We start from the raw sequence: 13,561 nt of genomic DNA, 5'->3' as shown, positions 1-13,561 counted from the left end.
CCAGTGGTGCCAGTGCACTCTCTGGACTCACTGCACTGCATCCCCAGTGGTGCCAGTGCACTCTCTGGACTCACTGCAGTGCATCCCCAGTGGTGCCAGTGCACTCTCTGGACTCACTGCACTGCATCCCCAGTGGTGCCAGTGCACTCTCTGGACTCACTGCACTGCATCCCCAGTGGTGCCAGGGCACTCTCTGGACTCACTGCACTGCATCCCCAGTGGTGCCAGTGCACTCTCTGGACACACTGCAGTGCATCCCCAGTGTTGCCAGTGCACTCTCTGGACTCACTGCAGTGCATCCCCAGTGGTGCCAGTGCACTCTCTGGACTCACTGAAGTTCATCCCCAGTGGTGCCAGTGCACTCTCTGGACTCAGTGCACTGCATGCCCAGTGGTGCCAGTGCACTCTCTGGACCCACTGCACTGCATCCCCAGTGGTGCCAGTGCACTCTCTCGACTCACTGCAGTGCATCCCATTTGGTGCCAGTGCAGTCTCTGGACTCACTGCAGTGCATCCCCAGTGGTGCCAGTGCACTCTCTGGAGTAACTGCACTGCATCCCCAGTGGTGCCAGTGCACTCTCTGGACTCACTGCAGTGCATCCCCAGTGGTGCCAGTGCACTCTCTGGACTCACTGCAGTGCATCCCCTGTGGTGACAGTGCACTCTCTGGACTCACTGCACTGCATCCCCAGTGGTGCCAGTGCACTCTCTGCACTCACTGCACTGCATCCCCAGTGGTGCCAGGGCACTCTCTGGACTCACTGCACTGCACCCCCATTGGTGCCAGTGCACTCTCTGGAGTAACTGCACTGCATCCCCAGTTGTGCCAGGGCACTCTCTGGACTCACTGCAGTGCATCGCCAGTGGTGCCAGTGCACTCTCTGGACTCACGGCAGTGCATCCCCACTGGTGCCAGGGCAATCTCTGGACTCACTGCACTGCATCCCCAGTGGAGCCATTGCACTCTCTGGACTCACTGCACTGCATCCCCAGTGGTGCCAGTGCACTCTCTGCAGTCACTGCACTCCATCCCCAGTGGAGCCATTGCACTCTCTGGACTCAGTGCACTGCAATCCCAGTGGTGCCAGTGCACTCTCTGGACTCACTGCACTGCATCACCAGTGGTGCCATTGCACTCTCTGGAGCCACTGCAGTCCATCCCCAGTGGTGCCAGTGCACTCTCTGGACTCACTGCAGTGCATCCCCAGTGGTGCCACTGCACTCTCTGGAGTCACTGAAGGGCATCCCCAGTGGTGCCAGTGCACTCTCTGCTGTCACTGCAGTGCATCCCCAGTGGTGCCAGTGCACTCTCCGGACTCACTGCAGTGCATCCCCTGTGGTGCCAGTGCGCTCTCTGGACTCACTGCACTGCATCCCCAGTGGTGCCAGTGCACTCTCTGGACTCACTGCACTGCATCCCCAGTGGTGCCAGTGCAGTCTCTGGACTCACTGCAGTGCATCTCCAGTGGTGCCAGTGCACTCTCTGGAGTCACTGCAGTGCATCCCCAGTGGTGTCAGTGCACTCTCTGGACTCACTGGAGTGCATCCCCTGTGGTGCCAGTGCACTCTCTGGACTCACTGCACTGCATCCCTAGTGGTGCTAGTGCACTCTCTGGACTCACTGCAGTGCATCCCCAGTGGTGCCAGTGCACTCTCTGGACTCACTGCAGTGCATCCCCAGTGGTGTCAGTGCACTCTCTGGAGTCACTGCAGTGCATCCCCAGTGGTGCCAGTGCACTCTCTGGAGTCACTGCAGTGCATCCCCAGTGGTGCCAGTGCACTCTCTGGACTCACTGCACTGCATCCCCAGTGGTGCCAGTGCACTCTCCGGACTCACTGCACTGCATCCCCAGTGGTGCCAGTGCACTCTCTGCACTCACTGCACTGCATCCCCAGTGGTGCCAGTGCACTCTCTGGAGTCACTGCAGTGCATCCCAAGTGGTGCCAGTGCACTCTCTGGACTCACTGCAGTGCATCCCCATTGGTGCCAGTGCACTCTCTGGACTCACTGCAGTGCATCCCCAGTGGTGCCAGTGCACTCTCTGGAGTCACTGAAGTGCATCCCCTGTGGTGCCAGTGCACTCTCTGGACTCACTGCACTGCATCCCCAGTGGTGCCAGTGCACTCTCTCGACTCACTGCAGTGCATCCCAAGTGGTGCCAGTGCACTCTCTGGACTCACTGCAGTGCATCCCCAGTGGTGCCAGTGCACTCTCTGGACTCAGTGCAGTGCATCCCCAGTGGTGCCAGTGCACTCTCTGGACTCACTGCAGTGCATCCCCAGTGGTGCCAGTGCACTCTCTGGTCTCACTGCAGTGCATCCCCAGTGGTGCCAGTGCACCCTCTGGAGTCACTGCACTGCATCCCCAGTGGTGCCAGTGCACTCTCTGGACTCACTGAACTGCATCCCCAGTGGTGCCAGTGCACCCTCTGGAGTCACTGCAGTGCATCCCCAGTGGTGCCAGTGCACTCTCTGGACTCACTGCAGTGCATCCCCAGTGGTGCCAGTGCACTCTCCGGACTCACTGCACTGCATCCCCAGTGGTGCCAGTGCACTCTCTGGACTCACTGCAGTGCATCCCCAGTGGTGCCAGTGCACTCTCCGGACTCACTGCACTGCATCCCCAGTGGTGCCAGGGCACTCTCTGGTCTCACTGCAGTGCATCCCCAGTGGTGCCAGTGCACCCTCTGGAGTCACAGCAGTGCATCCCCAGTGGTGCCAGTGCACTCTCTGGAGTCACTGCACTGCATCCCCAGTGCTGCCAGTGCACTCTCTGGAGTCACTGCAGTGCATCCCCAGTGGTGCCAGTGCACTCTCCGGACTCACTGCACTGCATCCCCAGTGGTGCCAGTGCACTCTCCGGACTCACTGCACTGCATTCCCAGTGGTGCCAGTGCATTCTCTGGACTCACGGCACTGCATCCCCAGTGGTGCCAGTGCACTCTCTGCAGTCACTGCACTGCATCCCCAGTGGCGCCTGTGCACTCTCTGGACTCACTGCACTGCATCCCCAGTGGTGCCAGGGCACTCTCTGGAGTCACTGCAGGGCATCCCCTGCGCTGCCAGGGCACTCTCTGGAGTCACTGCACTGCATCCCCAGTGGTGCCAGGGCACTCTCTGGACTCACTGCACTGCATCCCCAGTGGTGCCAGTGAACTCTATGGACTCACTGCACTGCAACCCCAGAGGTGCCACTAAACTCTCTGGACTCACTGCACTGCATCCCCAGTTGAGCCACTAATCTCTCTGGACTCACTGCACTGCATCCCCAGTGGTGCCAGTGCACTCTCTGGACTATCTGCACTGCATCCCCAGTGGTGCCAGTGCACTCTCTGGTGTCACTGCACTGCATCCCCAGTGGTGCCAGTGCACTCTCTGGACTCACTGCAGTACATCTGCATTGGTGCCAGTGCACTCTCTGGTCTCACTGCAGTGCAACCCCCGTGGTGCCAGTGCACCCTCTGGAGTCACTGCAGTGCATCCCCAGTGGTGCTAGTGCACTCTCTGGACTCACTGCAGTGCATCCCCAGTGGTGCTAGTGCACTCTCTGGACTACCTGCACTGCATCCCCTGTGGTGCCAGGGCACTCTCTGGTCTCATTGCAGTGCATCCCCAGTGGTGCCAGTGCACCCTCTGGAGTCACAGCAGTGGATCCCCAGTGGTGCCAGTGCACTCTCTGGAGTCACTGCAGTGCATCCCCAGTGGTGCCAGTGCACTCTCTGGACTCACTGCACTGCATCCCCTGTGGTGCCAGTGCACTCTCTGGACTCACTGCACTGCATCCCTAGTAGTGCCAGTGCACTCTCTGCACTCACTGCAGTGCATCCCCAGTGGTGCCAGTGCACTCTCTGGACTCACTGCACTGCATCCCCAGTCGTGCCAGTGCACTCTCTGCACTCACTGCATTGCATCCCCAGTGGTGCCAGTGCACTCTCTGGACTCAGTGCTGTGCATCCCCAGTGGTGCCAGTGTACTCTCTGGACTCACTGCAGTGCATCCCCAGTGGTGCCAGTGCACTCTCCGGACTCACTGCACTGCATCCCCAGTGGCGCCAGTGCACTCTCCGGACTCACTGCACTGCATTCCCAGTAGTGCCAGTGCACTCTCTGGACTCACTGCAGTGCATCCCACTGGTGCCAGTGCACTCTCTGGACTCACGGCACTGCCTCCCCAGTGGTGCCATTGCACTCTCTGCAGTCACTGCAGTGCATCCCCAGTGGTGCCAGTGCACTCTCTGGACTCACTGAACTGCATCCCCAGTGGTGCCAGTGCACTCTCTCGACTCACTGCACTGCATCCCCAGTGGTGCCAGTGCACTCTCTGGACTCACTGCAGTGCATCTCCATTGGTGCCAGTGCACTCTCTGGTCTCACTGCAGTGCATACCCAGTGGTGCCAGTGCACCCTCTGGAGTCACTGCAGTGCATCCCCACTGGTGCCAGTGCACTCTCTGGACTCACGGCAGTGCATCCCCAGTGGTGCCAGGGCACTCCCTGGACTCATTGCACTGCATCACCAGTGGTGCCATTGCACTCTCTGGACTCACTGCACTGCATCCCCAGTGGTGCCAGTGCACTCTCTGGACTCACTGAACTCCATCCCAAGTGGTGCCAGTGCACTCACTGGACTCACTGCACTGCATCCCCTGTGGTGTCAGTGCACTCTCTGGACTCACTGCACTGCATCCCCAGTGGTGCCAGGGCACTCTCTGGACTCACTGCACTGCATCCCCAGTGGTGCCAGTGCACTCTCTGGACTCACTACAGTGCATCCCCAGTGATGCCAGTGCACTCTCTGGACTCACTGCAGTGCATCCCCAGTGGTGCCAGTGAACTCTCTGGACTCACTGCACTGCAACCCCAGTGTTGCCACTAAACTCTCTGGACTCACTGCACTGCATCCCCAGTGGAGCCACTAAACTCTCTGGACTCACTGCAGTGCATCACCAGTGGTGCCAGTGCACTCTCTGGACTCACTGCAGTGCATCCCCAGTGGTGCCAGTGCACTCTCTCGACTCACTGCAGTGCATCCCAAGTGGTGACAGTGCACTCTCTGGATTCACTGCAGTGCATCCCCACTGGTGCTAGTGCACTCTCTGGAGTCACTGCAGTGCATCCCCAGTGGTGCCAGTGCACTCTCTGGACTCACTGCACTGCATCCCCAGTGGTGCCAGTGCACTCTCTGGACTCACTGCAGTGCATCCCCTGTGGTGCCAGTGCACTCTCTGGACTCACTGCAGTGCATCCCCAGTGGTGCCAGTACACTCTCTGGACTCACTGCACTGCATTCCCAGTGGTGCCAGTGCACTCTCTGGACTCACTGCAGTGCATCCCCAGTGGTGCCAGTGCACTCTCTGGACTCACTGCAGTGCATCCCCAGTGGTGCCAATGCACTCTTTGGACTCACGGCAGTGCATCCCCAGTGGTGACAGGGCACTCTCTGGACTCATTGCACTGCATCACCAGTGTTGCCAGTGCACTCTCTGCAGTCACTGCCGTGCATCCCCAGTGCTGCCAGTGCACTCTCTGGACTCACTGAACTGCATCCCCAGTGGTGCCAGTGCACTCTCTGGAGTCACTGCACTGCATCCCCTGTGGTGCCAGTGCACTCTCTGGACTCACTGCACTGCATCTCCATTGGGGCCAGTGCACTCTCTGGTCTCACTGCAGTGCATCCCCAGTGGTGCCAGTGCACCCTCTGGAGTCACTGCAGTGCATCCCCACTGGTGCCAGTGCACTCTCTGCAGTCACTGCAGTGCATCCCCAGTGGTGCCAGTGCACTCTCTGGACTCACTGCACTGCATCCCCAGTGGTGCCAGTGCACTCTCTGGACTCACTGCACTGCATCCCCAGTGGTGCCAGTGCATTCTCTGGACTCACTGCAGTGCATCCCCAGTGGTGCCAGTGCACTCTCTGGACTCACTGCAGTGCATCCCCAGTTGTGCCAGTGCACTCTCTGGACTCACGGCAGTGCATCTCCATTGGTGCCAGGGCACTCTCTGGACTCACTGCACTGCATCCCCAGTGGTGCCATTGCACTCTCTGTATTCACTGTACTGCATCCCCAGTGGTGCCAGTGCACTCTCTGCAGTTCCTGCAGTGCATCCCCTGTGGTGCCAGTGCACTCTCTGGTCTCACTGCAGTGCATCCCCAGTGGTGCCAGTGCACCCTCTGGAGTCACTGCAGTGCATCCCCAGTGGTGCCAGTGCACTCTCTGGACTCACCGGGGTGCATCCCCAGTGGTGCCAGTGCACTCTCTGGACTCATTGCAGTGCATACCCTGTGCTGCCAGTGCACTCTCTGGAGTCACTGCACTGCATCCCCAGTGGTGCCAGTGCACTCTCTGGACTCACTGCACTGCATCCCCAGTGGTGCCAGTGGAGTCTCTGGACTCACTGCAGTGCATCCCCAGTGGTAACAGTGCACTCTCTGGACTCACTGCAGTGCATCCCCAGTGGTGCCAGTGCACTCTATGGACTCACAGCTCTGCATCCCCCAGTGGTGCCTGTGCAGTCTCTGGACTCACTGCACTGCATCACCAGTGGTGCCATTGCACTCTCTGGACTCACTGCAGTGCATCCCCAGTGGTGCCAGTGCACTCTCTGGACTCACTGCAGTGCATCCCCAGTGGTGCCAGTGCACTCTCTGGACTCACGGCAGTGCATCCCCAGTGGTGCCAGTGCACTCTCTGCAGTCACTGCAGTGCATCCCCAGTGGTGTCAGTGCACTCTCTGGACTCACGGCAGTGCATCCCCACTGGTGCCAGGGCACTCTCTGGACTCACTGCCCTGCATCCCCAGTGGTGCCATTGCACTCTCTGTACTCACTGCACTGCATCCCCAGTGGTGCCAGTGCACTCTCTGGACTCACTGCACTGCATCCCCAGTGGTGCCAGTGCACTCTCTGCAGTCACTGCAGTGAATCCCCAGTGGTGCCAGTGCACTCTCTGGACTCACGGCAGTGCATCCCCAGTGGCGCCAGGGCACTCTCTGGACTCACTGCCCTGCATCCCCAGTGGTGCCATTGCACTCTCTGGACTCACTGCACTGCATCCCCAGTGGTGCCAGTGCACTCTCTGGACTCACTGCAGTGCATCCCCAGTGGTGCCAGTGCACTCTCTGTACTCACTGCACTGCATCCCCAGTGGTGCCAGTGCACTCTCTGGTCTCACTGCACTGCATCCCCAGTGGTGCCAGTGCACTCTCTGCAGTTCCTGCAGTGCATCCCCTGTGGTGCCAGTGCACTCTCTGGTCTCACTGCAGTGCATCCCCAGTGGTGCCAGTGCACCCTCTGGAGTCACTGCAGTGCATCCCCAGTGGTGCCAGTGCACTCTCTGGACTCACCGGGGTGCATCCCCAGTGGTGCCAGTGCACTCTCTGGACTCATTGCAGTGCATACCCTGTGCTGCCAGTGCACTCTCTGGAGTCACTGCACTGCATCCCCAGTGGTGCCAGTGCACTCTCTGGACTCACTGCACTGCATCCCCAGTGGTGCCAGTGGAGTCTCTGGACTCACTGCAGTGCATCCCCAGTGGTAACAGTGCACTCTCTGGACTCACTGCAGTGCATCCCCAGTGGTGCCAGTGCACTCTATGGACTCACAGCTCTGCATCCCCCAGTGGTGCCTGTGCAGTCTCTGGACTCACTGCACTGCATCACCAGTGGTGCCATTGCACTCTCTGGACTCACTGCAGTGCATCCCCAGTGGTGCCAGTGCACTCTGTGGACTCACTGCAGTGCATCCCCAGTGGTGCCAGTGCACTCTCTGGACTCACGGCAGTGCATCCCCAGTGGTGCCAGTGCACTCTCTGCAGTCACTGCAGTGCATCCCCAGTGGTGTCAGTGCACTCTCTGGACTCACGGCAGTGCATCCCCACTGGTGCCAGGGCACTCTCTGGACTCACTGCCCTGCATCCCCAGTGGTGCCATTGCACTCTCTGTACTCACTGCACTGCATCCCCAGTGGTGCCAGTGCACTCTCTGGACTCACTGCACTGCATCCCCAGTGGTGCCAGTGCACTCTCTGCAGTCACTGCAGTGAATCCCCAGTGGTGCCAGTGCACTCTCTGGACTCACGGCAGTGCATCCCCAGTGGCGCCAGGGCACTCTCTGGACTCACTGCCCTGCATCCCCAGTGGTGCCATTGCACTCTCTGGACTCACTGCACTGCATCCCCAGTGGTGCCAGTGCACTCTCTGGACTCACTGCAGTGCATCCCCAGTGGTGCCAGTGCACTCTCTGTACTCACTGCACTGCATCCCCAGTGGTGCCAGTGCACTCTCTGGTCTCACTGCACTGCATCCCCAGTGGTGCCAGTGCACTCTCTGGACTCACGGCAGCGCACCTCCATTGGTGCCAGGGCACTCTCTGGACTCACTGCACTGCATACCCAGTGGTGCCATTGCACTCTCTGTATTCACTGTACTGCATCCCCAGTGGTGCCAGTGCACTCTCTGCAGTTCCTGCAGTGCATCCCCTGTGGTGCCAGTGCACTCTCTGGTCTCACTGCAGTGCATCCCCAGTGGTGCCAGTGCACCCTCTGGACTCACTGCAGTGCATCCCCTGTGGTGCCAGTGCACTCTCTGGACTCACTGCACTGCATCCCCAGTGGTGCCAGTGCACTCTCTGGACTCATTGCAGTGCATACCCTGTGGTGCCAGTGCACTCTCTGGACTCACTGCACTGCATCCCCAGTGGTGCCAGTGCACTCTCTGGACTCACTGCACTGCATCCCCAGTGGTGCCAGTGCACTCTCTGGACTCACTGCAGTGCATCCCCAGTGGTACCAGTGTACTCTCTGGACTCACCGGGGAGCATCCCCAGTGGTGCCAGTGTACTCTATGGACTCACAGCACTGCATCCCCCAGTGGTGCCTGTGCAGTCTCTGGACTCACTGCACTGCATCACAAGTGGTGCCATTGCACTCTCTGGACTCACTGCACTGCATCCCCAGTGGTGCCAGTGCACTCTCTGCAGTCACTGCAGTGCATCCCCAGTGGTGCCAGTGCACTCTCTGGACTCATTGAACTGCATCCAAAGTGTTGCCAGTGCACTCTCTGGACTCACTGGGGTGCATCCCCCGTGGTGCCAGTGCACTCTCTGGACTCACTGCACTGCATCCCCAGTGGTTCCTGTGCACTCTCTGGACTCACTGCACTGCATCCCCAGTGGTGCCAGTGCACCCTCTGGAGTCACTGCAGTGCATCCCCTGTGGTGCCAGTGCACTCTCTGGACTCACTGCACTGCATCCCCAGTGGTGCCAGTGCACTCTCTGGACTCATTGCAGTGCATACCCTGTGGTGCCAGTGCACTCTCTGGACTCACTGCACTGCATCCCCAGTGGTGCCAGTGCACTCTCTGGACTCACTGCACTGCATCCCCAGTGGTGCCAGTGGAGTCTCTGGACTCACTGCAGTGCATCCCCAGTGGTACCAGTGCACTCTCTGGACTCACCGGGGAGCATCCCCAGTGGTGCCAGTGCACTCTATGGACTCACAGCACTGCATCCCCCAGTGGTGCCTGTGCAGTCTCTGGACTCACTGCACTGCATCACCAGTGGTGCCATTGCACTCTCTGGACTCACTGCACTGCATCCCCAGTGGTGCCAGTGCACTCTCTGCAGTCACTGCAGTGCATCCCCCGTGGTGCCAGTGCACTCTCTGGACTCATTGAACTGCATCCAAAGTGTTGCCAGTGCACTCTCTGGACTCACTGGGGTGCATCCCCCGTGGTGCCAGTGCACTCTCTGGACTCACTGCACTGCATCCCCAGTGGTGCCTGTGCACTCTCTGGACTCACTGCACTGCATCCCCAGTGGTGCCAGTGCACTCTCTGGACTCACTGCACTGCATCCCCAGTGGTGACAGTGCACTCTCTGGACTCACTGAAGTGCATCCCCAGTGGTGCCAGTGCACTCTCTGGAGTCACTGCAGTTCATCCCCAGTGGTGCCAGTGCACTTTCTGGACTCACTGCACTTCATTACCAGTGGTGCCAGTGCACTCTCTGGACTCTCTGCAGTGCATCCCCTGTGGTGCCAGTGCACTCTATAGACTCACGGCACTGCATCCCCAGTGGTGCCAGTGCACTCTCTGGACTCACTGAACTGCATCCCAAGTGGTGCCAGTGCACTCTCTGGACTCACTGCAGTGCATCCCCAGTGGTGCCAGTGCACTCTCTGGACTCACTGCACTGCATCCCCAGTGGTGCCAGTGCACTCTCTGGACTCACTGCAGTGCATCTCCATTGGTGCCAGTGCACTCTCTGGTCTCACTGCAGTGCATCCCCAGTGGTGCCAGTGCACCCTCTGGAGTCACTGAAGTGCATCCCCAGTGGTACCAGTGTACTCTCTGGACTCACCGGGGAGCATCCCCGTGGTGCCAGTGCACTCTATGGACTCACTGCACTGCATCCCCAGTGGTGCCAGTGCACTCTCCGGACTCACTGCACTGCATCACCAGTGGTGCCATTGCACTCTCTGGACTCACTGCACTGCATCCCCAGTGGTGCCAGTGAACTCTCTGGACTCACTGCAGTGCATCCCCAGTGGTGCCAGTGCACTCTCTGGACTCACTGAACTGCATCCAAAGTGCTGCCAGTGCACTCTCTGGAGTCACCGGGGTGCATCCCCCGTGGTGCCAGTGCACTCTCTGGACTCACTGCACTGCATCCCCAGTGGTGCCAGTGCACTCTCTGCAGTCACTGCAGTGCATCCCCAGTGGTGCCAGTGCACTCTCTGGACTCACTGAACTGCATCCCAAGTTGTTCCAGTGCACTCTCTGGAGTCACTGCACTGCATCCCCAGTGGTGCCAGTGCACTCTCTGGACTCACTGACGTGCATCTCCATTGGTGCCAGTGCACTCTCTGGTCTCACTGCAGTGCATCCCCAGTGGTGCCAGTGCACCCTCTGGAGTCACTGCAGTGCATCCCCACTGGTGCCAGTGCACTCTCTGCAGTCACTGCAGTGCATCCCCAGTGGTGCCAGTGCACTCTCTGGACTCACTGCACTGCATCCCCAGTGGTGCCAGTGCACTCTCTGCAGTCACTGCACTGCATCCCCAGTGGTGCCAGTGCACTCTCTGGACTCACTGCAGTGCATCCCCAGTGGTGCCAGTGCACTCTATGGACTCACGGCAGTGCATCCCCAGTGGTGCCAGGGCACTCTCTGGACTCATTGCACTGCATCCCCAGTGTTGCCAGTGCACTCTCTGCAGTCACTGCCGTGCATCCCCAGTGGTGGCAGTGCACTCTCTGGACTCACTGCAGTGCATCCCCAGTGGTGCCAGTGCACTCTCCGGACTCACTGCACTGCATCCCCAGTGCTGCCAGTGCACTCTCTGGACTCACTGCACTGCATTCCCAGTGGTGCCAGTGCACTCTCTGGTCTCACTGCAGTGCATCCCCAGTGGTGCCAGTGCACCCTCTGGAGTCACTGCAGTGCATCCCCAGTGGTGCCAGTGCACTCTCTGGAGTCACTGCAGTACATCCCCAGTGGTGCCAGTGCACTCTCTTGACTCACTGCACTGCATCCCCAGTGGTGCCAGTGCACTCTCTGGACTCACTGCACTGCAATCCCAGTGGTGGCAGTGCATTCTCTGGACTCACTGCAGTGCATCCCCAGTGGTGCCAGTGCACTCTCTGGACTCACTGCACTGCATCCCCAGTGGTGCCAGTGCACTCTCTGGACTCACGGCAGTGCATCCCCAGTGGTGCCAGGGCACTCTCTGGACTCACTGCCCTGAATCCCCAGTGGTGCCATTGCACTCTCTGGACTCACTGCCCTGCATCCCCAGTGGTGCCATTGCACTCTCTGGACTCACTGCACTGCATCCCCAGTGGTGCCAGTGCATTCTCTGGACTCACTGCAGTGCATCCCCAGTGGTGCCAGTGCACTCTCTGGACTCACTACAGTGCATCCGCAGTGGTGCCAGTGCACTCTCTGGACTCACGGCAGTGCATCTCCATTGGTGCCAGGGCACTCTCTGGACTCACTGCACTGCATCCCCAGTGGTGCCATTGCACTCTCTGTATTCACTGTACTGCACCCCCAGTGGTGCCAGTGCACTCTCTGCAGTTCCTGCAGTGCATCCCCTGTGGTGCCAGTGCACTCTCTGGACTCACTGCAGTGCATCCCAAGTGGTGCCAGTGCACTCTCTGGACTCACTGCAGTGCATCCCCAGTGGTGCCAGTGCACTCTCTGGACTCACTGCAGTGCATCCCCAGTGGTGCCAGTGCACTCTCTGGAGTCGCTGAAGTGCATCCCCTGTGGTGCCAGTGCACTCTCTGGACTCAATGCACTGCATCCCCAGTGGTGCCAGTGAACTCTCTGGACTCACTGCAGTGCATCCCCAGTGGTGCCAGTGCACTCTCTGGACTCACTGAACTGCATCCAAAGTGCTGCCAGTGCACTCTCTGGACTCACTGCACTGCATCCCCAGTGGTGCCTGTGCACTCTCTGGACTCACTGCAGTGCATCCCCAGTGGTGCCAGTGCACTCTCTGGTCTCACTGCAGTGCATCCCCAGTGGTGCCAGTGCACCCTCTGGACTCACTGCAGTGCATCCCCAGTGGTGCCAGTGCACTCTCTGGACTCACTGCAGTGCATCCCCAGTGGTGCCAGTGCACTCTCTGGACTCCCTGCAGTGCATCTCCATTGGTGCCAGTGCACTCTCTGGTCTCACTGCAGTGCATCCCCAGTGGTGCCAGTGCACCCTCTGGAGTCACTGCAGTGCATCCCCAGTGGTGCCAGTGCACTCTCTGGACTCACTGCAGTGCATCCCCAGTGGTGCCAGTGCACTCTCCGGACTCACTGCACTGCATCCCCAGTGGTGCCAGGGCACTCTCTGGTCTCACTGCAGTGCATCCCCAGTGGTGCCAGTGCACGCTCTGGAGTCACTGCAGTGCATCCCCAGTGGTGCCAGTGCACTCTCTGGACTCACTGCAGTGCATCCCCAGTGGTGCCAGTGCACTCTCCGGACTCACTGCACTGCATCCCCAGTGGTGCCAGTGCACTCTCCGGACTCACTGCACTGCATTCCCAGTGGTGCCAGTGCACTCTCTGGACTCACTGCAGTGCATCCCCAGTGGTGCCAGTGCACTCTCTGGACTCACGGCACTGCATCCCCAGTGGTGCCAGTGCACTCTCTGCAGTCACTGCAGTGCATCCCCAGTGGCGCCTGTGCACTCTCTGGACTCACTGCACTGCATCCCCAGTGGTGCCAGGGCACTCTCTGGACTCACTGCACTGCATCCCCAGTGGTGCCAGGGCACTCTCTGGAGTCACTGCACTGCATCCACAGTGGTGCCAGGGCACTCTCTGGACTCACTGCACTGCATCCCCAGTGGTGCCAGTGAACTCTCTGGACTCACTGCACTGTAACCCCAGTGGTGCCACTAAACTCTCTGGACTCACTGCACTGCATCCCCAGTGGTGCCAGTGCACTCTCTGCAGTCACTGCACTGCATCCCCAGTGGTGCCAGTGCACTCTCTGGACTCACTGCACTGCATCCCCAGTGGTGCCAGTGCACTCTCTGGACTCACTGCAGTGCATCCCCAGTGGTGCCAGT

This window comes from Anser anser (genome assembly GCF_964211835.1).
Source record: "Anser anser genome assembly, chromosome: 3".
Taxonomy (NCBI): Eukaryota; Metazoa; Chordata; class Aves; order Anseriformes; family Anatidae; genus Anser; species Anser anser.
The sequence above is the reverse complement of the archived record's forward strand: the minus strand, read 5'-3'. Positions refer to the sequence as shown.